The sequence below is a fragment of the Triturus cristatus genome, chromosome 3_1 (assembly GCF_964204655.1).
Source record: "Triturus cristatus chromosome 3_1, aTriCri1.1, whole genome shotgun sequence".
NCBI classification, from domain to species: Eukaryota; Metazoa; Chordata; class Amphibia; order Caudata; family Salamandridae; genus Triturus; species Triturus cristatus.
Genome location: NC_140583.1, coordinates 133,873,281 through 133,900,498, shown reverse-complemented (window position 1 = coordinate 133,900,498; position 27,218 = coordinate 133,873,281).

The following is a 27,218-nucleotide window of genomic DNA, read 5'->3' as shown; positions in this document are numbered from 1 at the left end:
AGTTGCCTGCACTAACTATAACGGGGGAATTTCATTGGTTTTTTATCAGTAAAATTTCCACTAACTATAACATGTGTGAAACCTATGGTTTTTTCAGTGAATATATATATATATATTACCTACTGGCGGTCGCCAGTAGGTAGTTATAGTTAGGACCACGTTTCCATAGGAAATCCGCAACATTCTATTTTGAATAACTTTGGCACCGGTTGACGAATCCTCGCGAATTTTTCAAAATAGGTGGGACGCTACGCTCCGCTCCTACCCTGAAAGTCTCGGGGGGATTCGTCAAGCGGGGGCTGAGATAAAAGGGGGGTCCCAAAACGCGTTTTTCCCATGCATTTTTCCATAGGACCTTTAGACACAGCTACAGCCCGAACGGCTGAACAGAATTACTTGAAATTTGGCAGAGAGGTAGTCCTCAGGTCAAGGAAGTGCCTTTTGTAGGTTTGGTGTAAATCTGTTCAGTAGATTCTGAGAAAATAGCCTTTAAATCAATATATATATCTGAGCCAGCTTACGGTGCGCTTACGGTGCGCTTACCGTACGCGTACGGTGGCGTGCGCGAGCGCGATTCTGATTGGCCCTTAGATCTTAGTAAACATTCGAATCGGTCGAAACCAGGAAGCGGCGGCTGCCATTTTCTCTCTCGCACTTTGACAGGGGGATGAAAAAACAAGTGCAAAAACATGTAAAGGGGCTGTTTACACAACTCCCAAGCACCTAGCCATGTCGAGGGAGTCCCCAACGACCCCCCAACTGAAAAAAGGCAATTTTAATTTTTTCGAAAATTTCGCCGATTACGCTTACCGTACGCGTACGGTAAAAAATAATAAAAAAAAAAAAAATATCCACATTCTTCCCAACCCCGTCTGCAAAAGGTGCCCGAAGGGCACCTTTTGTGCATGGCTTATGAAAATTTAATCAAAACATATATTATACCTGTCACAACGATGCTCATCATATGTCCTCCATGTGCGCACGGTGCGCGAAGCGCACCGTGCGCGCACGGAACGAACTGCGTTAAGTGGGCGCGCACGCCACAAATGGCGTAAAGTAACTTAGCATTTAAAAAACCGTACAAATTCACTGAAAAAACCATAGTTTTCACACACGTTATAGTTAGGAATTAGCATTTAAAAAACCTTGCAAATTCACTGAAATTCACTGAAAAAACCATAGGTTTCACACATGTTATAGCTAGCTGGACATTTTACTGATAAAAAACCAATGAAATTCCCCCGTTATAGTTACTGTAGGCAACTATAACTCACGCGACCGTAATCCTCTGCTGATGACATATGTGTCTTTATGAAAAAAAAATATTTGTAATATATGTATAGCTAAAATTTAATGGAAGAAGACATGGGCAAATAAGTGTCTAAATACAGTATTAGCATCAGCAGAGGATTGCGGTCGCGTGAGTTATAGTTGCCTACAGTAACTATAACGGGGGAATTTCATTGGTTTTTTATCAGTAAAATGTCCAGCTAACTATAACATGTGTGAAACCTATGGTTTTTTCAGTGAATATATATATATAGCAGGTAACACTCTGCTACATGCAGAAAGCAGTCATCCAAAAACATTGATTCGCAGCATTCCGTACGGGGAATTTCTCCGGGCTCAGAGAAATTGCAGTACGGAGGCAGACTTTAAGCATGAAAGTGACTGCATGACCAAAAGGTTCTTGGAAAGAGGCTATACAACCAATGTGATACAAGAAGCACATCTAAAGGCAATCCAGTTTACACAGACTGAATTGCTAAGACCTAAAGCAGTAACTAAGGAGAATGATGATCAGGTTGTTAGATTTATCAGTACGTTTAATTCCAGTTCCTATGCGGTCAGGCAATGTCTAAATAGACATTGGGAGATCCTGAAGACGGAATCTACTTTGGATGACATTTTAGGGGATGCTATCAACATTACCTATAGAAAAGCAAATTCCCTTAAGGACAGACTATGTAGCAATGAGGTACCTTGCACTAAAGGTACATACATGGACATACAGGGTTTTTTTACGTGTATGTCCTGCAAGGCCTGTAAAACCAGTTCCAATGTCAAAACTGTACATTATCCAGTTTCTGACACTAACAGACGTATTGAGAAACATCTGACATGCTTGTCAGATTATTGTGTTTACGTCTTGACATGTCCATGCCCCAAAAAGTATGTTGGCAGCACTATGTTTGCTGCTAAGAAACGGATTTTGGAACATATGAGGGCAATCCAGAACAAGGACAAGCTATCCCCCATTGCCAGACACTTCGAAGAGTTCCATAAGAGCAATCGGAACCTGTTAAGATTTTTTGTTATTGACAGAATCCTACCTTCTAATAGAGGTGGTGATAGAATTCGTAAGTTGCGTCAACTTGAATCTAGGTATATTATGGAACTAAATACGAAGATTCCAGCAGGGTTAAACTCTGAAGAAGAATTGTCGTGGCATTTGGGGGATTAAATGTATTACTTAGCATGCTTATTGAGCTTATTCAGCTAATTATGCTTTCTCTCAAACGATCCCTGTTTCCAGCTTCTTTGTTAATGCTCTGAATCTTACTGTCATATCTTTATTCCCTTCCTCATTTTGCCATACCTTTTATTATGCTAACAAAGCTAAAAATAACCTCATATATTTATGAGAAATTTAAGATATAATTGGTTGCACGTATGGGTTGGCTCTGTTCTTTTCTCTTTGGGTGGATTCTGACACGATCCTCTATCAACATCGGTGCTATGCAGTTATGATGTGGAAGCATTTTATGGATTGACAGCTATGTTTGTTTTGCTATTTCTATTTTGTGATGTCCAGGTGGTCCAAGAAGAAGATCGATTGAGAATACCCATTACTTTAATTGTGAATAGAGAAGGAGGAAAGAGGCTACTATCAAGAATAATGAGTCAGGAATAGAAGCAAAGAAATGTATTTAAGGCCCACTTGGGCGTAGTACTTTTCCTAGATTTTGTTTATCATGCTAATTTATCCTTTTATCATATTTGGGATTATAGATGTTCCTCTTTCCATTAATTTAATTTTGTCACTAATCTTTTGAAAAAAAAATTTTTACCCACTTGGGTTTAATTCTGAGAAAAGAGATTTAATGTAATTAAACATTACATTGATTTTTTGACTGAGATACCTAATCTTTTCTCACTTGAGATGTATTATTTTGGTACCTAATTGTGAAAAGAAGATATTCAGAAAATGAGGAAAACTTTATTGTAAAACTTTATCAAAAGTAAATTTTTATAAGAGTAACGGTTGTTGAGGAGCAGCCACAATATAAGTAACATTGATTATGTTTGGAATTCATGCACTTGCTCGAATTTTGTTAGGCAACAAGCGTTTTCTTTCCTCTGTATGCATTACTTTATCGCATAATCAGATTAGGGTACCATTATGTTTGGTCTTCATTTACCGTTCTAAGATGGCGGCCATGTAGCTGGATAGTGGTATATTCAAACTGCTATCCGCTTTTGCTGTTGATGTTTTGAACGCAGCTCCGATGTTTCTTTGTCTTTTTTTGTATGCATTTAAACTGTTGAATTGTAAACAGTCGGTTACCCGTGACCAAGACGATACGGTCGTCGAAACGCGTTGGGTATTTATTTGGCTTTCATGCACTGAATTAAATCTTGGGATTTACAAAAGACGCTGTTTGTGTATCATTGGGGAAGGAGTGCATACGTGTATGTGATACACTTGGTGGAACTGGAATATATATATATATGTATATATTACCTACTGGCGGTCGCCAGTAGGTAGTTATAGTTAGGACCACGTTTCCATAGGAAATCCGCAACATTCTATTTTGAATAACTTTGGCGCCGGTCGACGAATCCTCGCGAATTTTTCAAAATAGGTGGGGCGCTACGCTCCGCTCCTACCCTGAAAGTCTCGGGGGGATTCGTCAAGCGGGGGCTGAGATAAAAGGGGGGTCCCAAAACACGTTTTTCCCATGCATTTTTCCATAGGACCTTTAGACAGGGCTACAGCCCGAACGGCTGAACAGAATTACTAGAAATTTGGCAGAGAGGTAGTCCTCAGGTCAAGGAAGTGCCTTTTGTAGGTTTGGTGTAAATCTGTTCAGTAGATTCTGAGAAAATAGCCTTTAAATCAATATATATATCTGAGCCAGCTTACGGTGCGCTTACGGTACGCTTACCGTACGCGTACGGTGGCGTGCGCGAGCGCGATTCTGATTGGCTCTTAGATCTTAGTAAACATTCGAATCGGCCGAAACCAGGAAGCGGCGGCCGCCATTTTCTCTCTCGCACTGAGAGTGATGTTTAAAATATAAAGCACAAAAACATGTAAAGGGGCTGTTTAGACAGCTCCCACACACATAGCAATGTTGAGGGAGTCCCCAAAGATCCCCCAAGGGCAAAAACGGAATTTTTATTTTTTCGCTAATTTCGCCGATTACGCTTACCGTACGCGTACGGTAAACAATTATAAAAAAAAAAAAATTATCCACACTCTCCCCACCCCCTGTGCAATTGGTGCCCGTAGGGCACCAATTGTGCATGGCTTATTAACGATAAGTTAAACTAAAATATTAAAAAAAATAATAATAAAAAAAAAAATTATCCACACTCTCTCCACCCCGTGTGCAAATGGTGCCCGAAGGGCACCATTTGTGCATGGCTTATAACATATACGAAAAATTAAAATATTACCTTTCAAAACGAAGTGCATCATATGTCCTCCATGTGCGCACGGTGCGCGAAGCGCATCGTGCGTACATGGCCCATCTAGCGTAACTTGGGCAAGCGGTGCGCGTAGCGCACCGCGTGCCCACCGTGCGTGCACGGCACTAACTGCGTAAAGTGGGCGCGCGGTGCGCAAAGCGCACCGCGTGCTCACTGTGCGCGCACGGTGCGCGAAGCGCACCGTGCGCGCACGGAACGAACTGCGTTAAGTGGGCGCGCACGCCACGAATGGCGTAAAGTAACTTAGCATTTAAAAAACCCGTACAAATTCACTGAAAAAACCATAGGTTTCACACACGTTATAGTTAGGAATTGGCATTTAAAAAACCTTGCAAATTCACTGAAAAAACCATAGGTTTCACACATGTTATAGTTAGCGGAAATTTTACTGATAAAAAACCAATGAAATTCTCCCGTTATAGTTAGTGCAGGCAACTATAACTCACGCGACCGCAATCTTCTGCTGATGACATATGTGTCTATATGAAAAAAAAATATTTGTAATATATGTATAGCTAAAAATGTATGGAAGAAGACATGGGCAAATAAGTGTCTAAATACAGTATTAGCATCAGCAGAGGATTGCGGTCGTGTGAGTTATAGTTGCCTGCACTAACTATAACGGGGGAATTTCATTGGTTTTTTATCAGTAAAATTTCCGCTAACTATAACATGTGTGAATCCTATGGTTTTTTCAGTGAATATATATATACACACACGCACTGGCGGTCGCCAGTAGATAGTGATAGTTAGGACCGAGTTTCCATAGGAAATCTGAAAATTTTATTTTGAATAACTTTGGCGCTGGTTGACGAATCCTCGCAAAATTCTCAAAACTAATGGGGCGCTCTGCTCAGCTCCTACCCTGCAAGTCTCGGAGTGATTCGTCAAGCGGGGACTGAGAAAAAAGGGGGTCCCAAAAGGCATTTTCCCTATGCATTTTCCCATAGGACCTTTAGTCGAAGGTACAGCCCGAAGAGCTGAACAGAATTACTTGAAATTTGGCAAAGAGGTAGTCCTCAGGTCAGGCATGTGCCTTTTGCATATATGGTGTCCATCTGTTCAGTAGTTCCTGAGAAAATTGCAGTTAAAAGTACATAAATATCTATAATCGGTCGAAATCAGGAAGTGTCGGCTGCCATTTTCTGTGTTTTGTGTGTGACTGAGAAAAAGAAAGGTGGAGAACATGAAAAGGGGGCAGGGTAGAGAGTTCCTGACCCCCTAGCCTTTGTCAGGGGGTCCCTGAAGGACTCCGAAGGATGAAAAAAACATTATTTTTTTTCAAAAAACAGCGGGGTGCGGTGAAAAACCATAAAAATATATATATGTATTTTAAACAAGCCATTCCATATTACAGGATACAGTCAATCTATAACTCTATACATAGGTAGTTTATTGTAAAATTAATATCTAAAAAATATAATAATACATACATAACTTAGCATTTAAAAAACCTTACAAATTCACTTAAAAAACCATAGGTTTCACACATGTTATAGTTAGGAATTAGCATTTAAAAAACCTTGCAAATTCACTTAAAAAACCATAGGTTTCACACTCGTAAAAAAACATTGAAATTCCCCCGTTATAGTTAGTTCAGATAACTATAACTCGCGCGACCGCCACTCTATCACAAGGATGATATCATCAGTGATGTCATGAGTGATGCCACTGACCATGTCATGAGTGATGTAATATGTGACGTCATGAGCAGTGGATTGCGGGCGCGCGAGTTATAGTTATCTGAACTAACTATAACGGGGGAATTTCAATGTTTTTTTACGAGTGTGAAACCTATGGTTTTTTAAGTGAATTGCAAGGTTTTTTAAATGCTAATTCCTAACTATAACATGTGTGAAACCTATGGTTTTTTAAGTGAATATATATATATATATATATATATATATATATACACACACACACACGGAAAGTTTTCCCAAGTGCTATCGAGCACAAAGCAGGAACACGGACTCTCAATATAGCTGATGCCAGATTGGATTTATTTAATGCAGTGATTTCTTGTGGTGCTGTCTCAGACGCGTTTCAGACACAGAACGGTGTCCTTGGTCATAAAAAAAATATATAAATATGTATATATATAAATATATAAATACACACACGCACACATATTACCTACTGGCGGTCACCAGTAGATAGTTATAGTTAGGACCTATTATCCATAGGAAATCCGCAACATTCTATTTGGAATGACTTTGGCGCCGTTTGACGAATCTTCGTGAAATTTTCAAAACTGGTGGGGCGCTCCGGTCCGCTCCTATCCTGAAAGTTTCGGGGTGATTCGTCAAGCGGGGGCCGAGAAAAAAGGGGGTCCCAAAACCTGTGTTCCTCATGCAATTTTCAATAGGAACCGTTAATCGCGGCTGCAGCCTGAACTGCTGAACAGAATTACACGAAATTTGGCAAAGAGGTAGGCCATAGTTCACACTCGTGCCTTTTGGTTAAATGGTGTAAATCCGTTCAGTAGTTGCTGAGAAAATTAAAAGTAAAATCATAAATATATCTGGGCGGAGCCTAACCACACATCTCATCGTGAGATCTGATTGGCTGTCAGCACTTCATCCAAGAAGTGTTGGCAGCCATCTTGGGACCAATATACATGATAGCACCTCATTTAAAAGCATTTCAGTTAATAGAAGGTTTTAAGACTTTAATTACATTATAAATCATTTGTTGATGGTACCATACTCATTTTAGGAACTGTGGTGTGTTCTAAGGTGATTTTACCATGTGAAAAAGCCTTCTGCTGGAATATCATGAATCATGTTTGAGAGAAAACTATTTTCTCATGCTTTTCCCACAGAGGTTCTGAAGGTGATCTATAAGCTAAACTGAGAGCACATTTTCTGTAAATTTACATTATCTTTCTCAGTCATGCGAGAATGAAGTCTGACATTCTCAGTAAAACATGTACATCCAACAAGGGCAGAGACTGTCAGTTGATTCCTTTGTGTTCTACTGCAGCTTCCCAGAGTGTTCTATAGAACAACTAGAGCGCTAACAGTCCTACTTATGACAAACGCATTGCACACCTGAAGCCATCTTGATTGGAATAAAGTGGTATCTCTTAAAATATTTAATTTAAAAAGGAACAAAATGAGGGGGTTGCCATAGAAAGTATGATTAGTGCTTCAGAAAGAAACATTAGGGCACATTTTGAGTGACTTCTCAAATCCTCTTCTATTTCATTAAAAGATTCTGACATGCAGACTGAAACATGCACTTTTAATACCAGCAGCAGACTTCCCTGGTGAGCAGTAGCTTTACTACAGTGATCTAATGAGCAACTAGAGTGCAAACATTCTGAATTTATGGCAAATGTGTGACATCTGAATGCCTTCTTGATGGAAGCAAAGTAAAAAACTGAAAGTATTTCCTACAGAGGAGACTGTGGTAAATGAGGAAATTAGGAAACCAGTGTTGCCAGATTTTTAGACCCATCCAAAGCCGCTCAAATATAAGCCCAAAATAAGCCCAATCAGACCAGTTTGAGCTCAAAAACCAGCCCAAATTAGCAAGTCTCCAATTATGCACAAATTGTCATCAGAAACAATTTTAACGACAAAAATACATTCTATTCAATATACAGATGGTGGGAGGGTGTTAACTGGGCACCTGCCTTAATGCTACTCATGTTTAAGACCAGTGCTCACTGTGAACTTGTCATGTGAAACAGGCACTGCTCAGAATACAATAGTAGAAAACAGAGAATAAGCAAGGCAGAAATAGTGTTCTGTGCACTTTACTGCTCCCTCTAAATTTTATTTTTAATAAAGTCTATAAAACTCAGTGTCTTCATTATTCATTACATTACACATTAAAAATCTACATTGAAAAATGGTCACTCACTTCTCATGATGAGCAGCAATTTTGTAAATCTTCTGGTTGTTGGATTTCAGGTGTGGCAGTTTTTGGCTGTACGTTGCTTTCAGCTAGCAAGTGCGCATGAGTCGTCTAACAGACTTCCTCACATTAAAGCCCTTAGTAGGAGCCAGTTGGGTTTCGTCCATTTCAAGACAGCAAGCAAAGTAAATAGGCACATCCTATGCCTCCATAAGCTTGTTTCAAGGGGTGAGGCATGATGGGCAGCAATTTTGTAAATCTTCTGGTTGTTGAATTTCAGGTATGGCAGTTTTTGGCTGGACGTTGCTTTCAGCTAGCAATTGCGCATTAGTCCTCTGACACCTGCTCACATTAAAGCCCTTAGTAGGAGCCAGTTGGGTTTATTCCATTTCAAGACAGCAAGCAAAGTAAATAGGCACATTCTATGTCTCCATAAGTTTGTTTCAAGGGGTGAGGTGTGATGAGCAGCAATTTTGTAAATCTTCTGGTTGTTGGATTTCAGGTATGGCAGTTTTTGGCTGGACGTTGCTTTCAGCTAGCAAGTGCACATTAGCCCTTAGTAGGAGCCAGTTGGGTTTCTTCCATTGCAAGACAGTAAGCAAAGTAAATAGGCACATCCTATGTCTCCATAAGCTTGTTTCAAGAGGTGAGGCAAATCACTGTAAACATGTCTAGCACAGGGAAACTACGAATTGTTCATTAATCACTTCTTTGTATTTCAACTTTGGCAGCTTTTGGCTGGACACATCAAAGACCTCAGCAGGAGCCACTTAGCTTTCTTCCGGTAGAAGACTGTAAGCTAGGTGAATAGGCACATGGTGTGCCTCCAGACGCTCGTTTCAAGGGGTGAGGCAAGTACCTGTAAACATGGCCAGCACAGAGAAACTGCGAATTGTTCATTAATCACTTCTTTGTATTTCAACTTTGGCAGCTTTTGGCTGGACAAATCAAAGACCTCAGCAGGAGACACTTAGGTTTCTTCCGGTAGAAGACAGTAAGCTAGGTGAATAGGCACATGGTGTGCCTCCAGACGCTCTTTTCAAGGAGTGAGGTAAGTCCCTGTAAACATGGCCAGCACAGGGAAACTGCGAATTGTTCATTAATCATTTCTTTGTATTTCTACTTTGGCAGCTTTTGGCTGGACACATCAAAGACCTCAGCAGGAGACACTTAGGTTTCTTCCGGTAGAAGACAGTAAGCTAGGTGAATAGGCACATGGTGTGCCTCCAGACGCTCGTTTCAAGGGGTGAGGCAAGTACCTGTAAACATGGCCAGCACAGGGAAACTGCAAATTGTACATTAATCACTTCTTTGTGTTTCAACTTTGGCAGCTTATGGCTGGACACATCAAAGACCTCAGCAGGAGACACGTAGGTTTTTTCCGGTAGAAGACAGTAAGCTAGGTGAATAGGCACATAGTGTGCCTCCAGACGCTTTATCTGTACTGGCATAACTGTGGTAATCCTAGCGCTAACACAAGACAATGGCACCAGCTCCATCAAAGTAGGGGGGAAATTGGCTTGGCTCATCTTGATTAATAACTTGGAGTATTTTGTATTTCGAGTTTGGCAGCATGTTGCTATTATCTATCAAGTGTGCATCAGTTCTCTAACACCATGCACCTGTAAAGTAGACAGCTGGTTAACTAAAGCTCTTAATGGTTGAGTAAATCTTACACTCAAAGTTCGCTGCAGGTTGCTTCAAATCATTGTAATGGGCATGCAGTTCTATCGGGCTGAAATATGTTATGCAAATGCACAGCAGTTTTTCCCTTCAATGGCAGTTGAGTCATCAATTACAAAAGAAAATGGTGATGCTCTAATATCTTTCAGCAATTCCTCTTTGAAATATGGGCCCAACACAGATTTAATTAGTGTTATACATTTGGTGCGGTGCATTTGGAAGGCAGGGAATTCATCTTTCAAAATGTCACCATACCCATCTATAGTATTAATGGATGTACAACAAGCAGTTTGTATGGCAGACCTGATTTCTGTTCTTTTCTGATCATTAGATATGGAAGGGATAGGTTGTACAAAGGACGCCACAGATGTGCTTGCTGCATTACAGCGTGAGCAGTGTTTCGTGGTTGCTGCATGTTGCTTCAAATCATTATAATGGGCATGCAGTTCTATAGGGCAGTACTTGCACGCGGCCTCTGTATTATCTTATTTTATTGGGTAATCCATCCTTTGGATTCAGAAACCACTACCACCGTTTTTAATGTTTTGAACTCACTTGCCCATGTTGCACTCTTTAAACTGCAACTGTTAGGCTGCTGGGAGAAGCTGCACAATGATGAACTGTGTGTTGATGAGAGGGCAGGGGACTACCTGAAACTGCAAGAGACAATCATCTCTATCTGTACTGGCATAACTCTGGTAATCCTAGAGCTAATACATGACAATGGTACCTGCTCAAAGTAGAGGGGAAATAGGCGAGGCTCATCTTGATGCAAAGCAGTGTTCCACATATGATGCTATGCAAAAGTTTAATATTAAGGCATCATATTGTTCTAATAAACGATTCTATGTTTGAGGTGTTAAGAAAGGAGCATGAGGATACAGTTCTCCATTGTGACTCCAGGACCTCCGATGGACAAGTGAAAAGGGCTTCTGGCAAATCTGTTACAGGTGGTTTGGGATCGGTAAGTACTTTTTGGGGAACTTTCTAAGCATGCTGAGAGACTCGGGAAGACGAGCTTTATATTCACACACCAATACTTTCATGAACTCCAGGCACCTTGCCACGATGCCTTCCTTTGACAGAGGGGAGTTTACTTTCTTCCAGCTTGTTACGGAAAGTGAGCCCAAGATCTGCATCATCCGTTGAAAGTTAAATGGCAGAACTTTATAAGTCTAGGCTCTGCAACTGCTCATGATTACTACATGTGAAAACACTTGGTTTTAGTATCCTTTTAAGTGTGGACAAGTACAGAGTATATAGATCACGGAAGATGTGGAGTGCATCCCCAGATTGTAGCTGAAAATTTTTGTTAACGATCTTTAGTTCTTGCAGCACTGGCTTTAAGAAAGTGAGGTAAAGTAGATTTATCTCATCTTGATACATTTCTTGGAGCATCCTTGCTGCATAGCAGTTTCCCACATAGGATGCTGTGCAAAAGTGTAATTTTAAAGCCTCATATTGTTCTAGTAAACGATCTACACAATCTGCATTACTAGCCACCGTGTTCCGCAAGGCGAAATTAATTTCAGGGGCATGCCTCCGTCCAATGTGAGATACAACTTCTTATAGTCAGACTGGCGTTGTGGTGAGTGGGAAAACCAGTTCTTAGTTTCTCTGATAATAAATTCTATATTGCTAGGAATGCTCCTTATTGCTTTCTTAGCAATGATGTCAAGGTAGTGGCAAATACAGCGCACAAGTTGCAAGGATGGTTGTTTATCTCGCAACAGGGTAAATGTTGAGTAGTGCTTCCCACACATTACGCTTGCCCCATCTGTACCTATGCCAATTAAATTTTTAATCTCAAGGTTACAAGTTTCCAGCAAGTTTAGGACTGCATTTGCTATATCTTCGGACCAGGCCTGATCTAATTCTACCATGGCAAGGAAGGTGCTTGCAAATTTGTTAAGCTTTTGGCTGAAATATTTAATGCAAATGCACAGTAGTTTTTTCAATTCAATGTCAGTTGATTCATCAATCAATAAAGAAAATAGTGATGTTCCAATATCTTTCAGCAATTCCTCTTTGAAATATGGGCCCAACAGAGAATTAATTAGTGCTGTACATTTGGTGCAGTGGATTGGGAAGGCAGGGAATTCATCTTTCAAAATTTCACCATACCATCTATATTATTAATGGATGTACAACAAGCAGTTTGTATGGCAAATCTGATTTCTCTTCTTTTCTGATCGTTAGATATGGAAGGGATAGGTTGTACAAAGGATGCCACAGATGTGCTCGCTGCATTACAGCATGAGCGGTGTTTCGTGGTTGCTGCATGTTGCTTCAAATCATAATGGGCACGATGTGTACATGGCAGTACTTGCATGCTGCTTACAGGGGCAATCCATCATTTTAGTTCAGGATCCAACTCCCACTCTTTTCATTATATTTTTTTATATCCTGACCACTTGCCCATCTTGCAATAATTACACTGCCAAGTCAGCTGGGAGCAGAAAAATGATTAACTATTTCACGATGAGGCTGGACGACTACCTGAAATTGCAACAGACAAAATCATTGTCCCTGGCTCACTGCCAATCATGTAAAAAGAAATAACAAAATGCTATAAATAAATGCCTACTTGCAATGGATACTATAGCATACAGGAGCAGCCCGTGCAGGTAAGAGGAGGTGTGGGGGGGGGGGTTCGACACACAAGGGAAATGGTATTATTCAATTTTCCCTCTGGGTCGTCTATCCAATCCCTCGCCGCCTCTGCCACCACCCTGCCCCACTGCTCTTACCTGTACAGGCCGCTTCTGGTAGCATACCTCTACATTGTGCATGTCCAAGGGTGTCATTTCATTATTTTGGGGTACACCAGTAAAATCAAAAGGAGACACTAAGTGTTGTTGACTGAGCTTAGGCAAGTAATTTTATGAAGGGTTGACAATTGAGTCTGATTGAGTCAATGTTTTGAAATGGAGGGTGGGCCAAAGGGTGGTGAGCCTCTTATTCAGGGAGTGGTCAGAGGTATGCTCTAGCTTTCAATCTATTTATAATAAAAAAAGGGCAGCTTAGTGATCTCAGCAAAAATGAATACATCCTAATGGAATACCCCTCATACTTAACTTTCCATGTCGGACTTAAGTTGGTGATGAGCAGACAAGCTTTCCTCTTTGCATTTTACACTACATGTACTGTTAATCCCAATAAAATGTCACTCCAAACATGCAAAGTTAACATTTGCTACATCATTAACCTACTGTAATAAATAGCCCTATCTAGTGGATTGTTATACACTTTTTATTGAACCAATACAGGACACAAAATGAATCCTACACCATTTGTTGCCCAAACCACATTCCTTTAGTACAACATTTCAATACTTAGCACGCAGGGTACATGCACCCGACAGAACAGGTCAGAGTTAGTCCATTCAGCATTATCTCTTTAGAATTCCATGCATCTGATATGACTGCTTTATGAATGATGTATTCATTAAAAATGCATATTACACTTGAGAAAAAACAACATCTTATTTAGGATTCAGAATGCTTTTTTCCTTGCACATTTGCCCGTGGTAAGAAAACTCTGGAGGATAATGTATTTGCTGGAGGGATTCATGTTTGGCCTAGTCCCAGTTTTTCATTTATAGTTCATGGCCAAGTTAAGGGACCATCAGGCCTACTTTAGAACAAGTGACCTGCAACTTCACACTTCAATGTAAATACAACGGAGGGGAACAAAAGAACACAGCTAATCTCTTCATAGGTACTTGAGAGGCATGCTTGACTTTTTTCAGTCCCTTCATGTAAGTGCATGAAATGCAAGAATGTCAGATGTGTTGGCCTGTCCCAGTATTTACACACAATTTAAAAAGCAGTATTTTATTTCTTTTTTAGCACACTTCAGGGTTTCAGAGTGCTTTACATAACAGACACATTACCAATAAACCATACAACTGTGTAAATCAACTTACAAGATGTGTTGCATGACTCGGTGAAGGTTAAAAGATGTAGCAGTCACACTCACACATAGCTCAATGTGCAATGGTAAAAGGATTACTAATTATTAACTGCAAGGAACAAAAGGATCTGTGTTCAAAGCAGTAGCCCACTAAACTACCTGCATTAAAAAAAAATTGTTATCTGCAAATTACATGATGTGTAGTGCTTTGCAGTAGACACATTACACTTCTACACTACTTTGATTCAGATCTAGGACTACACAAAGCAGAGTTCTCTGCAACAAATACTTTAACTTCCAGAGTTCTCACCAAGTATTATTCACTGATTACTGGGCACCTCTGCAGATGTCTTAGCACCATAAAATATTAAAAAAGCAGACCTTGCAACCAATTCAGCATAATAGATGTAGTACCATGCTTCTCCTTGTTGCCACTTTCTTTACGGCTGGAAAAATTGTGTGGCAGATAAATAATGGCCAAGGGTGACTACTGTAATTGTAGCACACTTCCACCTTGAGCTGGCGCTGACCAAGGGGATAAATATTGGTCTAGGGTGACCGCTCGAGGAAACTCCAGCTAGCAGCAGTATTACTGGGTGTGCCTGTGACTTGGGTGTCTGCTTGAGGTGGACACCACAATGTTGACCTCCCTTTGCTGCTATGGTAAATTGACACATCCTCCTAAATTGTTGGATTAATTTGAAGTAAACCATTAACATTAAAACCTACAACAAACACTCCTCAGAAACCCAGTGGGGGGGCACTCAGAGAGTGAGACAGTCAGACAGACTTACCTAAGCCCAAGACAGCGCGCAGGGAAAAGCCCCCTTATCTGACGGGACCCTGGACCTGCGCATAAATGAAGCTTCTTTTATTTTCCAAATAATTTCCAGGTAGGCAGGTACTGGCAGCAAGGCAGAAGCAGCCGCAGGGCCCAGCCCAGGGCTAGCTAGGCCCAGACTGGAGTTGTGAGACAAGAAATAAAGTATTTATCGCCGGCGCCACCTAGGCCTATTTTTACCGACCTAGCTAGATGGGACCACGGATGATTCATTGTTGGAATGCAAACTGACGGTCAGTGACGCGTCGGTCCGACTCAAGAACCTAGTCAGGAGGACTCTAGTCTAGTAGTCTGTCTGACTCTTCACCATCTGAGCCTGAGGCAGGAGGCAGGCCGCAGGCCAGGCTGGCAGGTGGCAGCTGAGGGTGGGACTGCTGGGGGCTGCCAGGAATGCCAAGGGCCTTAATTCAGGGTTTGACTTTCAGTGAGTAGTGGGATTGAATACTCAATTATTTGCAGAGTATCTGGCTTCTGAGATTATGTAGCTAGTGGTAGTACTTTCTACAGTGGTTTGCCTATGTCCCTCTGAATTGCGCATGTTCCAGAGAATTGGCTTGACCGATACAATAGTAATTAAATACTCACGGTTTACTCTGGTCTCACTCAGGCTCTGCGTGTGTATCACTCACAATAAATCGTTTGTTGAATTCTTTTTTTTTTAAAAGACGACTTATTCTTTTATTACTACTACGGAAATATGCCTAGTAACTTTAATGTCCCGAGACATGTTTACTCTGGTCTACATGTTTTACATGTAAACCATGTAAACATGTAAACCATGTTTAGATGTTTACTGTGGCTACAGTGGGAAGTTAAGAAGACGACGTCCCAGACCCAGAGTGACTCACTCTCACTCACCTGAGGTCGACCGTCGCCGGCGAAGTCCAGACTCAGCAACTGCGGGTGCCATCGGGCGGCCTGCTGCTGTGCTGCGTGACTCCGCCGCAGGGCTGTGCTGTCGACTGGTGGTGGTGGGCTCACTGGGCTGGCTGGCTAGCCTGCGCTGCGCAGAGAGCGCTGCCTGCGAGCACCGCCCGCCGCCACCTGCTGACTGTGGCATGGGTGACCACGGAGCACAGTGGGCGGCAGCAGCAGTGACACCATGTGCGTCCGACTCCTCTCGATGATCAGGCATCCACCGTTGAGCCGAGCACCGCGTCGAAAGAAAGAGCTCACTTCACCCCCAGGATTGACGGCCCTGGGGGTCCCCCACATTGGCCCGCAGTGCCCGCACACACACAACAACAAAGCTAGGTGACCCCTCTGGGTGGTGTGTGCGGGCGTGCAGTGCGCATGTACAAAATAAGAGTGAGTGCACCTACACAAATCGTAACAAGTTAGCAATAGCAACTTCTGCACAACATCACGTGCCGCGCCATCATGATGCATGCCTGCTAGCTTGCTGCTGCTCTAGGGTGGGCGGGGTCAACAGGTGCGCACAGGCAGACCCAGGATCGGACCTCCAATGAGTAGCAGTCTCTTAGCGCGCGCTGCACTCTCATTTGCCACTGACAGTGACTGCCACCATCACGCCACTGACTCCTCGTGGTCGGCACCTGCCCAGTACAGTAAATTGTGCACCCCCTTTTAATTCTATCCCAAAAAGTTGCCCCCCGCCAGGCATGGGTTTTTCCCGAACAACTGGGAAAGAAGTCGCCCAATTGTGCAGGAAATAGCCCAATCTGGCAACGTTGTAGGAAACTTCATAAACAAATAAGTCTCCCAAGATGGCCACCAGAGACAAAAGAGCCCAAATGTAGCACAAATATCACCCAGATGTAGCCCAAGTATAGCCCAATGACAGAATGTCCCAGAGTGTTCTAAACAACAACTAGAGTGCTAACAGTCTTACTTATGACAAAAGTATTGCACACCTGAAGCCATCTTGATTGGAATAAAGTGGTAACACTTACAACATTTAATTTGCAAGGGAACAACATGAGGGGGTTCATTTTGCCATAGAAATTATGATTAGTGCTGAAGAAAGAAAAATTAGGGCACATTTTGGCTTCTCAAATCCTCTTCTATTTCATTAAAAAATTCTGACATGCAGACTGAAACATGCACTTTGAATACCAGCAGCCGACTTCCCTGGTGAGCAGTAGCTTTACCACAGTGATCTAATAAGCAACTAGAGTCCTAACATTCAGAATTTATGGCAAATGTGTGATACATCTGAATGCCTTCTTGATGGAACCAAGCATTAAAAATGCAATAGGGCTCGCACTCATTTAAGTTAAAGCAATTCTGTTTGTAATTAGGTGGTTTTTTAGCTTTGCTTTTATTAGTGTTTTTCAAACTTTCATGTATATAACATGCATATGTATGCATATATGTATATGTATATGTATGCATGCATTTATATTTGTATTTATATAGATATGCAGATTATATATATGTTTATATATGTATGTATATATACACATACATATATATATAAATGCATATGCATATATATATGTGCATATATGTGCATGTAGAGAGAGGTAGAGGTGTAGAGGTAGAGGTGTAGAGGTAGAGAGGTAGAGGTAGAGAGGTAGAGGTAGAGATAGAGAGGTAGAGGAGTAGAGAGGAAGAGGTGTAGAGAGGTAGAGAGTAGTAGAGAGAGAGGCAGAGAGAGGTGTAGAGAGGTAGAGAGTGAGTAGTAGAGAGTAGTAGAGAGAGTAGCAGAGTGAGTATTAGAGAGTAGTAGAGTGAGTAGTAGAGAGTGAGTAGTAGAGAGAGAGTAGTAGAGATTAGTAGAGTGAGTAGTAGAGAGTGAGTTGTAGAGTGAGTAGTAGAGAGTGAGTAGTAGAGAGTAGTAGAGAGAGAGTAGTAGAGAGTGAGTAGTAGAGAGTAGTAGAGAGTGAGTAGTAGAGAGTTGTAGAGAGTGAGTTGTAGAGAGTGAGAAGTAGAGAGAGAGTAGTAGAGAGTGAGTAGAGAGTAGTAGAGAGTGAGTAGTAGAGAGTGAGTAGTAGAGAGAGATTGGTAGAGAGTAGTAGAGTAGTAGAGAGTGAGTAGTAGAGAGTAGTGGAGTAGTAGAGCATGAGTAGTAGAGAGTAGTAGAGAGTGAGGAGTAGAGTGAGTAGTAGAGGTAGTAGTAGACAGTAGTAGAGAGTGAGTAGTAGAGTGAGTAGTAGAGAGTAGTAGAGAGCGTGTAGTAGAGAGCAAGTAGTAGAGAGTGTTTAGTAGAGAGTGAGTAGTAGAGAGTAGTAGAGAGTGAGTAGTAGAGAGAGTAGTAGAGAGTAGTAAAATAGTAGAGAGTGAGTAGTAGAGTGAGTAGTAGAGAGTGAGTAGTAGAGAGCAAGTAGTAGAGAGTGTTTAGTAGAGAGTGAGTAGTAGAGAGTGAGTCGTAGAGAGTAGTAGAGAGCAATAGTAGAGAGTGAGTAGTGGAGAGTGAGTACTAAAGAGTAGTAGAGAGCGAGTAGTAGAGAGTGAGTAGTAGAGAGTGAATAGTAGAGAGTGAGTAGTAGAGAGTAGTAGAGTGAGTAGTAGAGAGTGAGTAGTAGAGAGAGATTAGTAGAGAGTAGTAGAGAGTGAGTAGTAGAGTAGAAGAGAGTGAGTGGTAGAGAGTAGTAGAGAGTAGTAGAGAGTAGTAGAGAGTGAGTAGTAGAGAGTAGTAGTAGGGAGTAGTAGAGAGTAGTAGAGAGTAGTAGAGCGTGAGTAGCAGAGAGTGAGTAGTAGATAGTAGTAGCGAGTGAGTAGTAGACAGTGAGTACCAGAGAGAGAGTAGTAGAGAGTGAGTAGTAGAGAATGAATAGTAGAGAGTAGTAGAGAGTGAGTAGTAGAGAGTAGTAGAGAGTGAGTAGTAGAGAGTGAGTAGTAGAGTAGTAGAGAGTGAGTAGTAGAGAGTGAGTAATAGAGAGAGAGTAGTAGAGAGTGAGTAGTTGTGTAGTAGAGATAGTGGTAGAGAGTAGGACAGAGTAGTAGAGTGAGTAGTAGAGAGTGAGTAGTAGAGAGGAGTAGTAGAGAGTAGTAGCGAGTGAGTAGTAGAGAGTGAGTAGTAGAGAGAGAGTAGTAGAGATTGAGTAGTAGAGAGTGAATAGTAGAGAGTAGTAGAGAGTGAGTAGTATAGAGTAGTAGAGAGTGAGTAGTAGAGAGTAGTAGAGAGTGAGTAGTAGAGAGTAGTAGAGAGTGAGTAGTAAAGAGTTAGTCGTAGAGAGAGAGTAGTAGAGAGTGAGTAGTAGAGTAGTATGGAGTAGTCAATCAGTGTCAGTCTGTGTCAGTCAGTGTCAGTCAGTCAGTGTCAGTCAGTGAGTCCGTGTCAGTGTCAGTCAGTCTGTGTCAGTGTCAGTATCAGTCAATCAGTGTCAGTCAATCAGTTGCAGTCAGTGTCAGTGAATCAGTGTCAGTCAGTGTCAGTCAGTGAGTGTCAGTCAATCAGTGTCAGTCAGTCAGTGTCAGTCAGTCAGTGTCAGTCAGTGTCAGTGTCAGTCAGTGTCAGTCAATCAGTGTCGGTCAGTGTCAATCAGTCAGTCAGTGTCAGTCAGTCAGTGTCAGTCAGTCAGTGTCAGCTAGAGCAGCTCTGCTGGCCTGGTTCTCTGGCTCTAAAGCAGCTCTGCAGACCTGGTTCTCTCCCTCTAAAGCAGCTCTGCTGAGCAGGTTTCTCTGGCTCTACAGCAGGTCTGCTGACCTGGTTCTCTGGCTCTAGAGCTGCTCTGCTGACCTAGTTCTGAGGCTACAGAGCAGCTCTGCTAATCTGGTTCTCTGGCTCTACAACAGCTCTGCTGACCTTGTTCTCTGGCTCTAAAGCAGCTCTGCTGACCCGGTTCTATGGCTCTAAAGCAGTTCTGATGACAAGGTTCTCTGGCTCTAGAGCAGCTCTGCTGACCTTGTTCTCTCCCTCTAGAGAAGCTCAGCTGACCTGGTTCTCTCCCTCTAAAGCAACTCTACTGACCTGGTTTCTCTGGCTCTACAGCAGCTCTGCTGACCTGGTTCTCTGGCTCTAGAGCAGCTCTGCTGGCCTGGTTCTCTGGCTTCAAAGCAGCTCTGCTGACCTGGTTCTCTCCTTCTACAGCAGCTCTGCTGACCTGGTTTCTCTGGCTCTACAGCAGCTGTGCTGACCTGGTTCTCTGGTTCTAGAGCAGCTCTGCTGACCTAGTTCTTAGGCTCTAGAGCAGCTCTGCTTGACCTGGTTCTCTGGCTCTACAGCAGCTCTGCTGACCTGGTACTCTGGCTCTAAATCAGCTCTGCTGACCCGGTTCTATGGCTATAAAGCAGTTCTTCTGACCTGGTTCTCTGGCTCTAAAGCAGCTCTGCTGACCTGGTTCTCCCCTCTAAAGCAGCTCTGCTGACCTGGTTCTCTGCCTCTAAAGCAGCTCTGCTGACCTGGTTCTCTGGCTCTAAAGCAGAGAGTAGTAGAGAGTGAGTAGTTGTGTAGTAGAGAGTGAGTGGTAGAGAGTAGTAGAGAGTAGTAGAGTGAGTAGTAGAGAGTGAGTAGTAGAGAGTAGTAGTAGAGAGTAGTAGCGAGTGAGTAGTAGAGAGGGAGTAGTAGAGAGAGAGTAGTAGAGAGTAGTAGAAATTGAGTAGTAGAGAGTGAATAGTGGAGAGTAGTAGAGAGTGAGTAATAGAGAGTAGTAGAGTAGTAGAGAGTGAGTAGTAGAGAGTAGTCGAGAGTGAATAGTAAAGAGTTAGTCGTAGAGAGAGAGTAGTAGAGAGTAGTAGAGTGTGAGTAGAAGAGTAGTATGGAGTAGTCCATCAGTGTCAGTCTGTGTCAGTCTGTGTCAGTCAGTCAGTGTCAGTCAGTCAGTCAGTGTCAGTCAGTCTGTGTCAGTGTCAGTCAGTCAGAGTCAGTCAGTCAGTATCAGTCAATCAGTATCAGTCAATCAGTTACAGTCAGTGTCAGTCAATCAGTGTCAGTCAGTGTCAGTCAGTCAGTGTCAGTCAGTCAGTGTCAGTCAGTCAGTGTCAGTCAGTGTCAATCAGTGTCAGTCAGTGTCAGTGTCAGGCAGTGTCAGTCAATCAGTGTCAGTCAGTGTCAATCATTCAGTGTCAGTCAGTTTGTGTCAGTCAGTGTCAGCTAGAGCAGTTCTGCTGACCTGGTTCTCTGGCTCTAAAGCAGTTCTGCAGACCTGGTTCTCTCCCTCTAAAGCAGCTCTGCTGACCAGGTTCTCTGGCTCTACAGCAGGTCTGCTGACCTGGTTCTCTGGCTCTAGAGCTGCTCTGCTGACCTAGTTCTTAGGCTACAGAGCAGCTCTGCTGATCTGGTTCTCTGGCTCTACAACAGCTCTGCTGACCTGGTTATCTGGCTCTAAAGCAGCTTTGCTGACCTGGTTCTATGGCTCTAAAGCAGTTCTGCTGACAAGGTTCTCTGGCTCTAGAGCAGCTCTGCTGACCTTGTTCTCTCCCTCTAGAGCAGCTCTGCTGACCTGGTTCTCTCCCTCTAAAGCAACTCTACTTACCTGGTTTCTCTGTCTCTACAGCAGCTCTGTTGACCTGGTTCTCTGGCTCTAGAGCAGCTCTGCTGGCCTGGTTCTCTGGCTCCAAAGCAGTTCTGCTGACCTGGTTCTCTCCCTCTTAAGCGGCTCTGCTGAACTGGTTTCTCTGGCTCTACAGCAGCTCTGCTGACCTGGTTCTCTGGTTCTAGAGCAGCTCTGCTGACCTAGTTCTTAGGCTCTATAGCAGCTCTGCTGACCTGGTTCTCTGGCTCTAAAGCAGCTCTGCTGACCCGGTTCTATGGCTATAAAGCAGTTCTTCTGACCTGGTTCTATGGCTCTAGAGCAGCTCTGCTGACCTGGTCCCTTGGCTCTAAAGCAGCTCTTCTGACCTGGTTCTCTCCCTCTAAAGCAGCTCTGCTGACCTGGTTCTCTCACTCTAAAGCAGCTCTACTGACCTGGTTTCTCTGGCTCTACAGCAGCTCTGCTTACCTGGTTCTCTGGCTCTAGAGCAGCTCTGCTGACCTGGTTCTTAGGCTCTAGAGCAGCTCTGCTGACCTGGTTCTCTGGCTCTAAGGCAGCTTTGCTGACCTGGTTCTCTGGCTCTAAAGCAGCTCTGCTGATCTGGTTCTCTCTCTCTAAAGCAGCTCTGCTGACCTGGTTTCTCTGGCTCTAGAGCAGCTCTGCTGACCTGGTTCTCTGGCTCTAAAGCACCAGGTTCTCTTCCTCTAGAGCTGCTCTGCTGACCTGGTTCTCTGGCTCTAGAGCAGCTCTGCCGACCTGGTTCTCTGGCTCTAAAGCAGCTCTGCTGACCTGGCTGTCTCCCTCTAAAGAGCTCTGCTGACCTGGTTCCTGGCTCTAAAGCACTTCTGCTGACTTGGTTCTCTAGCTCTATGGCAGCTCTGCTGACCTGGTTCTATGGCTCTAAAGCAGCTCTGCTGACCTGGTTCTCTCCCTCTAAAACAGCTCTGCTGACCTGGTTCTCTGCCTCTAAAGCAGCTCTGCTGACCTGGTTCTCTCCCTCTAAAGCAGCTCTGATGACCTGGTTCTCTCCCTCTAAAGCAGCTCTGCTAACCTGGTTCCCTACCTCTAGAGCAGCTCTGCTGACCTGGTTCTCTGGCTCTAAGGCAGCTCTGCTGACCTGGTTCTCTGGCTCTAAAGCAGCTCTGCTGATCTGGTTCTCTCCCTCTAAAGCAGCTCTGCTGACCTGGTTCTCTGCCTCTAGAGCAGCTCTGCTGACCTGGTTCTCTGGCTCTAAAGCAGCTCTGCTGACCTGGTTCTCTGGCTCTAAAGCAGCTCTGCTGACCTGGTTGTCTCCCTCCAAAGCAGCTCTGCTGACCTGGTTCTCTGCCTCTAAAGCAGCTCTGCTGATCTGGTTGTCTCCCTCCAAAGCAGCTCTGCTGACCTGGTTGTCTCCCTCTAAAGCAGCTCTGCTGACCTGGTTCTCTCCCTCTGAAGGAGCTCTGCTGACCCGGTTTTATGGCTCTAGAGCAGCTCTGCTGACCTGGTTCTCAGGCTCTAAAGCAGCTCTGCTGACCTGGTTCTCTGGCTCTAAAGCAGCTCTGCTGATCTGGTTCTCTTCCTCTAAAGCAGCTCTGCTGACCTGGTCTCTCCCTCTAAAGCAGCTCTGCTGACCTGGTTCTCTGGCTCTAAAGCAGCTCTGCTGACCAGGTTCTCTGGCTCTAAAGCAGCTATGCTGACCTGGTTCTCTGGCTCTAGAGCAGTTCTGCTGACCTGGTTCTCTGCTTCTAGAGCAGCTCTGCTGACCTGGTTCTATGGCTCTAGAGCAGCTCTGCTGACCTGGTTCTCTGGCTCTAAAGCAGCTCTGCTGACCTGGTTTCTTTGGCTCTACAGCAGCTCTGCTGACCTGGTTCTCAGCCTCTAGAGCAGCTCTGCTGACCTGGGTCTCTGGCTCTAGAGCAGCTCTGCTGACCTGGGTCTCTGGCTCTAGAGCAGCTCTGCTGACCTGCTTCTTAGGCTCTAGAGCAGCTCTGCTGACCAGGTTCTCTGGCTCTACAACGGCTCTGCTGACCTGGTTTCTCTGGCTCTACAGCAGCTCTGCTGACCTGGTTCTCTGCGCTCACGATGCACGCACCGGACTTCGCAAAAATATATTTAAAAATAATATAAGTTTATTATAAGTACAAATATATTATGTTTATGAATATCTTAGATAATCTCTTGCCCTAATATGTATATTAAAGACACATACATATCATTTTGGAACATACATTTTTTTTGCGGGAGTCGCGCACCCAGCATGTATATGACGTCAGCGGGACCCGCCACCGCGCTAGCATTTCGTACGATAATGCGCATGTGTTGCGAATGCGCGGGAGCAGGAGTCGCGGACTGGTCGCTTACCAATCGCGCACATCACGTAATATTAAATGTATATGATGTAACTGAAAAACACGCAGCCATCGCACACCGTACGCAGATCCTTCACAAGTTTTCTGAAATGGCGGCTAGAATCTGCGCACCCACCGTGATGTGTACACTTTGAGTGCGCGACTCCGAAAATTTTTTGGAAAACTATTAAAAATATATAAATATATTAAAATAAAAAATGAAAACAAAAAAATAATCAATATTTCAGTTTGAATGTTTTCTTTAATTTTTTTTTGTTGCAATTTTCAGAAAAATATATAATGTTATTTAATGAATAAAATATTTATAAATAAACAGTTAAAAAACTGTAGAAAATCAGTACAAAAAAATAGGTATAACTACTATCACAATAAAAAATTAGCATTTAAAAAAGCTTTGAAATTCACTGAAAAAAAACATAGGTTTCAGAGACATTATAGTTAGAAATTAGCATTTAAAAAACCTTAGAAATTCACAGAAAAAAACATAGGTTTCAGGGGTGTTATAGTTAGCTGGCCATTTCACTCGTACAAAACCATAGAACTTTCTCCGTTATAGTTAGTTCTGCTAACTATAACTCGCGCGCCCGCAATGCACTGCTGATGATGTCACATATTGCATCATTCATGACATGGTCAGTGACATCACTGATGACATCACTGATGACATCTCAAATGACATCACTGATGACATCATCCACATGACAATCTGATACACCTCATCTTACACTAGTACAACCTTTCATCACTCACTGTAAAATACAGAGTACCATATTTGAAACCATTGACACACCAATACCAGTTACTACATACCCACTCACTGATTCCTAAGTCTACACACACAACTCCCCATTCAACAACAGAATCCTTTATACATGCAGTCACTAATTAATAGAACACTATCAAATGCACTTATACACAAATATAGACACTGACACATCAGCAGTCATCTTAGTCCGTTATGCAGTCATCCTACTCACTCATAAAAAACATTAATCACACTAACATTTACTCACTTATACAATTATCCAACAACACCTCATTTATTCAACCACATAGTAGCTCATAGTTAATAGGTTAAAAAATCACCATTACAATTATACACTCATTCATATAGTTACTCTCACAATCACTGACTCTTACACGTACTTATTTATATACACCAACTCTCACATACAATGCCTTTTATTTTTTTACTTTGTTGAAGATGCACAACTAAAACATATATTCGCTCACCAACACACAAATAAATACACTCAGTCACCAAAACAACTGTTTCCACATGCACTCTTAAACCTATACACCTAGTCAATCAACCATTCACACATCTATGCATGGAGTTACACACACCCCATCCAACCACACACAAACTCAGTGTCCCATACAAATACTCACCCGACTAATCAATAACTAATATACACACTCATGCAGTTAGTGACCAACTGATGCAGCATGTTATACAACAACAGAGACAGTGATGCACACATTTCACATAGTTTAATTACTCACTTAAACAGACAGTGAGACAGCTACTAAATCCTCCATCCAGACATTTATATATCCACTCAATCTTCAATACAGATTGGTATACATATAACACATATTTAAATTTCAAACTAAACCACATATATGTATGTTTCTATAGAAAGTGACTTCACGTGTGGTGTTGACTAAAATGGTGGGTTTGGGTTCTGGTTAGATGGTGCCCCTTAGTCACATACTTTCTCATGGGAAAAATCACACTTTCTTTGCACAAAAGAACCCATTACTCCAGCTCCGTCGCTTGTTTGATGTAGCCCAGTTATCTGTTCGTGGCGCAGACATGACTGCAGTGGGCGTTCCTCTTGCTTTCAAAGCGCCTAAACGTCTTCCACTAATTGCTACATCAAATGACAGAGATGTCCTCAGTGGAGGTCCGAGAAAGGATGTGACAAATACACAACAAGGCCCCACTGAAAGCTGAACACTTTTTGTGCCTTTTCCCATCTCAGATTGAGTTACTTGGGCGGGGTGCAGAGAAGGGTTCTTATCACACAGGATGGCCTCTCACGGCAGATTAGTTCTGCATCGCTACCAGGCCGCAATGCTGGTCTCATCCTGGTTCCTGGTCTGTTACATGTTTTTCTTTGTATTTTTCAGCCATAAGGGAGAAGGCTGCCCTCTTTGGTGGGGTCAGCGGGTGCAGGGGAGAGACAATGGTCGCGCCGCGTTACCCGAGTGTCGCTTCATGGTTTCTGTTCACGCGCCAGTGACGTGGGCACCTTGCCTCGGACCCATGGAGCATCGAAGGAGCTGTCCATCTCGGAGTTTACGAAGAGAAACCTTTTGCGTGAAGGGCAAGGCTCAAAAAGCCGTGATCCATATACAGCTGAGCCACTCCAAAAAACCCGCCGTGCCTCTGATCTCCATTCTATGTGTTTTCTCGGGCCTATCAGTCAATGGCGGTTGTGCTCTCCTTCGGGGTTGGGGTGTCTCACCGCAATCAGCGGAGTCTCTCCGGGGTCACGGCCCGGCGTATGAGCCTCTGCACACACAAGTAACATTTTCCTTATCAGTGTCACGGGGCCACTTCAACACTTAAGAAAGCAGCAAGATAAGCAGAACTGGCAGGTGCAGGCCGGCCCTCTCTCCGCCCTCGATTCTCCACTGACCCATGGCGCGCTAAGCTCATAGGCAAGTTAGTCGCGGCAGCCGCACTGGCCCTGTTAGCCGTTCCTCCGTGAGTCTTAGCGGGAAGGGCCTGACTGCCCTTAATCCAACCGGGCATTTCCCCGGTGGGCTGGAGCCATTAGAGGCCGGTTATGACAGCCCAGAGCTGCTTCTCCTTAGCGCCAGGAGTATTATAGCAGGCAGAGGAGGCTTCAAGAGAGAGAGAGAGAGCGAGAAGGGGTGGCCAGAGGGACAGCGAGAGAGCCAGTGATCAGAGAGGGAAAAGAAATAGGAGAGAAGCAGAGAGAGAGAGAATAGATGGATGGAAAGAGAGAGATAGAGTGAGGAGAGGAAGGGCGCAGGGCTGGTTTGAGCATTTTTTTCAGGGCAGAAAAGATGTTGCTACGCCACTGCCGGCCCCCCTTGGGTCATGCTACCTCCCGCACACACAACTCTTCAGCTGTGGTGAGGAGGGGAAGAGGGTGCTCTTTTGTGTTGTGAGATTGGCTCACGAGGAGTGTTCTCGCGGCTGGCGCAAAGAGAAAGTGGCACCCAGGGGTTGGCGCGTCACTTCCTCCATCGCAACATCGGGCCTATTTAGGGCACGCCTTCCCTTCCCCCCTCCATTTTCAGGGAAGGCCTCATGGCTGTGGGAGCGGATCAGGCATCGTAGTTGTGGTGTTGTACTATTTTGCTTCGACTTTTGAGCTTGTGTGAACAATGCCAGCCAAAGGGAGTAGGGTGGGCAAGAGGAAGGCATGCAACCTAAAACTAGCCCAGCTGCTATACCAGGGTCTGGATAAATTGGGTGAAGGTTGGGAGTCGGGCAGC